Here is a 4,135-nt window from a genome sequence, read left to right as displayed (position 1 = left end):
TAAATTTAAATAAATTTAAATAAAATTTGTATGAAAAAGATAGATATTTCCTTATCGGCACCTACAGATAAAGAGGATATATCGGAAATATCAGGAGATTTCGGCCGATATTGGAAACCATGGATTGGTTATGTGTGCTTATCAGAGATTCAGAGGTCGACGACTGGCTCGACTACGATGGGCCCTGTCATTCTCCTGTAGTCAAGCGTAGACTACTGGACTTGATATTGTGGACATATTCATGTAAACAAATTAAATATGCCACCAAAAATTTTCATATGCAATTCAAACCCTCATTTCATATTATGACATTCTAATTATTGTTAACAACAAAGCCATGTCACAGCTAATTTCCAGCTGCCACACAGCACGATCGGTCGATCGCAAGTGTTTCTGGGTACTTTGGAATTCAGATCACTAGTGGCTCATAAACAATCAATGATTCTTTGACGTATTTTCGGAATGTTTCAACTTATCCAACTTGAAAAATGTGTTCTTCTTGTGTTTGTGTTTACTTGTTATACCAGAATATGCTACTCTCTCTATTTCAGACTTTAAGTCGATCGCTTTGGTTTTTATATTTATATAGTATTTCGATGTATCTAGATATAGCATATATCTAGGTATATAGTAAAAAAATTGTACTTAGAAAAACCAAACTGAATAGATGCGAACATGAAGGGTAGTCAAATATGTTGTACGGAGCAAGATTCAAAATAAACTAAAATGTTATTACTAATCTTTATTAGAACAAAGGTAAATTTTGTTATGGCATATTGGAGAAACATGGTATTAGCTAGTTGAGTACCATTATGAAATAGCAGTTATTTGTCGAAACACAATGCATTGATTATTTTATTTATTTCTTAGTTTTAGAGGCAGAAGCCGAAGGAAATATCTTTTTTGCTCTTGTCTTCAACCTCTAGGGCCGACCACCATTGTTCTCCCCTACACTGGCTCCCACTTTAGTGCCTTCATCAAGCACAAAATACACACACACACACTCTAGTGACGCACTGCCAGACCCGCGGCCGTGAGCTCACCTACACAACTGACGCCGCCTCTACGTCCCCTTCAGCCATCGACCAGATGCCCCTCCTGGCACTCGTGTTCCTTCTACCACACAATGTCACCTTCCCATAGCAGACAACGCAAAGAAGAGAACGCTTCCATGCCGGTCGATGCCGTGCCATGGGATAACCCAAGCCTGCTGGATCTGACCAACAACAGCAAAACGAAGAGCCCAGCCCTGACCATGGAGCTCTCCTTCGGCATGCACTGGAGAGGTCACCCATCCCTATCACTTCAGCGCCCTCTTGGCGTCGCTTGTCATCCACTGCATCGTTGGCCTCGTCCTCATCCGGTTCAGCATGGTGGCTACGTCAAATGGTGAATGTCGCCTTTACTACTAATCATGTCGTGGTTGCTCCTGTTGGTGCCCCTGGCACTCCTAGTGGGCCGCTCCCCCTATCTCTACCACCACAGCATAGACGCCTAGCATGACCAGGATGAGCGGGAGATCCATTCCAATTGGAAATGGATCCCCTTCTTGAGTTCTTGAACTATGTCAACATTCTGTTGGCTGCTAATCATGATGAGTACATGACACCTACTGATACGACCATGAAACTTAGTTAAAAACAAGGTAAGGTCGTTCCTATGTTGCATAACATTATAAATACGAATTTGATGCTATCTAATGTCTTACTTTCAATATACTTAGAAACAATGGTGATGATGAAATGAGCTTTGGAAAGACACTTTCTATGACCTCTACAACATATGGGGCAATGATACACCATTCACAAGACCAATTATAGAGTGCAATCTCATCGAAGCCTAACATTCGGTTCGTTGGCAACCCGATAGTACTTCATTGGGAAGACCATAACTCACCCATCTAGAGTGCGATTGAGATCAATGAGAACTTGATGAAAAGCTTGTTTGATAACCTTTCAAATAGATCTGGTCCCACCTCAATATCACATCACAAAATCCTTCAAATCATCATGACAAGTTACTAATGTATTTGTCAGGTGCAGCGCGTCGCCTTGGGCCTCATAACCAACCTTGGGACCTGGTCCAAGTTGGAGAATGCCCCAACCATGCTCAAGGACATCCTCTTTCTTGGACACCACCTTATGAGGCTAGTGTAGGCATCCAAGTTAAGTTGGAAGTTCGAGTTCACCATAGAATCCAGGAGCAGCCCGTACTAAAATGGATGCCTAGGTCACATACGAATTGAACTCCATTTTGGATGTTCTTCCTATGGATGGAAAGCTAAGGAGATAAGATTTCCAATAGAACCGGTCTCATGTCAAATTTCCTTAGGAATCGATGGGGTCATCGAAATAAGTGGACATCTAGAATCTGTCAGGGTGTTGCGTCGCCATCTTTTGGGCCATTGGGCCTTCTAATGTCTATGTCCTTGGCCACCCGTTAGACTATATATTCTATAGCCATCGCCCGAGTTAGGGTTTGGGGGGTTTTGCTTTAGATCAATCTGCCTTCGTCGGTTTGTGAAACCCCACATTCGAGAGCTTAATCCTACATTAGCAATTGTCACTTTACTTCAATTGTGTTTATCTTGTTCTTGCATGTGTTCTTTGATTTGAGAAGGAATTAGCCTTCTCAACGAGGTCAATTGGATTGTGACATTGTTGATAACCAGAGAAGATTTGGTGCTAAGGTTGTAGGGTTCAGGTCTTTATGATCTGAAGCTAGATCGGTGTGTCAAGCCTCCACCAAATCGATAATTACCTTCACCTGATGGAAGATCGAGAACTCGTTCCCATCAGCTCATCTTCACATATGGGTGTAGGAGCATCCCAGTAGTTGAAGATTGGTGGGTGGTGAGCCGGCGGTGAGGAGGGTGGGAGTGTGACTCAAAGGATGTGGCCCCGACACTAGAGGTCGAAGATAAGAGCAAAAAAACATTTTCTCTTCCTTTTCTCTCTGAATTTGAGAAATGAATAAAATAATCAGTACGGTGTCTTACAACAAATAATTGTGTTTGCATAATGGTACTCAGCAAATTTCGATGTTGGTGGTGTGACCTGGTCAATACCTTATTTCTCTGATGTCTTACAACAAATAAATTTGCCTAGGACAAAATTATAATATGGAGAAAAAAATCAAATTAGACAGTTTATTCACTCTCTTTCTCTCTCTCTAGATTTGCAAGGATAACACACACGCGCAACACTCAAATGAGTCTGATTCAACAACACAGCGACAAGTTTTAACCGCTGAATAAAAGCACTCACGAGTGTATATAAAATTAATGACCATGCTACTTGAAGCTCCTTCCAGAGTAGATTTCCCTATATAAAATTAGTTATACACATTTAGCTTCACTATAAGAGCGACAGACAATACATGCACCCAGAAAAAAGTTTAATAAAAAATTACATTATTTTTTTAATAAACTGAAAAATCCAGATGTAATTCACATGTATATCTTTTATGGGATTAGTAAGACCCATGTGGCAGCCATGTGAATGACCTTCTTAAGTTTTGGCGCTAAGAGGAAGGAAGATGGTGTGGAAGAAAAAATCACTGGATGGTGGGCTCTAGCACGCCCCCACACCCACACAAGCTATCATGCTTCTTCCATGTTACTGTGTCACTCTGCCGCTGCACTCAAATGCCCTGGCCATGAAGTACTACAGTAGTCCGTAGCCAACAAAGTGAAGGGAACCTCTTGCTGATGGGAATAATGTGTTCTTGCCTCTACTTTGATGTCCAATTGTGATTTTATCCTTGTTTTTGTCATCGTTGTAATTTTACCTCTGCTTTGTAACTACTAAGGCTCAGTTTATCCCTACTTTTAACTCTGTTAGTTGTTTCTGGAATAAAAAAAAATAAAAAACAACAAAACCCTTCACAATAAGACCAAAGGACAATAATACCCCTTATCCAATCATACCTTCCATAATTTTCCATTCTCTCTACCGTATCCTCTCTATCTCTCCGTTCTTCTCTAAAACCCTAGCGGGTGTGGCTGGGCGACGAGGGCACGGGTGCGTCGTGGGTGGCCAGGCGCTACGCGTCACGGGTGCCCAGGCACCGTGCATCGCGGGTGTAACACCTCTGGTGTTACGAACTTGCTTAGCACCTAGGTTAAGGTCTCGGG

The sequence above is a fragment of the Miscanthus floridulus genome, chromosome 8, assembly GCF_019320115.1.
Source record: "Miscanthus floridulus cultivar M001 chromosome 8, ASM1932011v1, whole genome shotgun sequence".
Taxonomy (NCBI): Eukaryota; Viridiplantae; Streptophyta; class Magnoliopsida; order Poales; family Poaceae; genus Miscanthus; species Miscanthus floridulus.
This window is presented reverse-complemented; position numbering follows the sequence as displayed.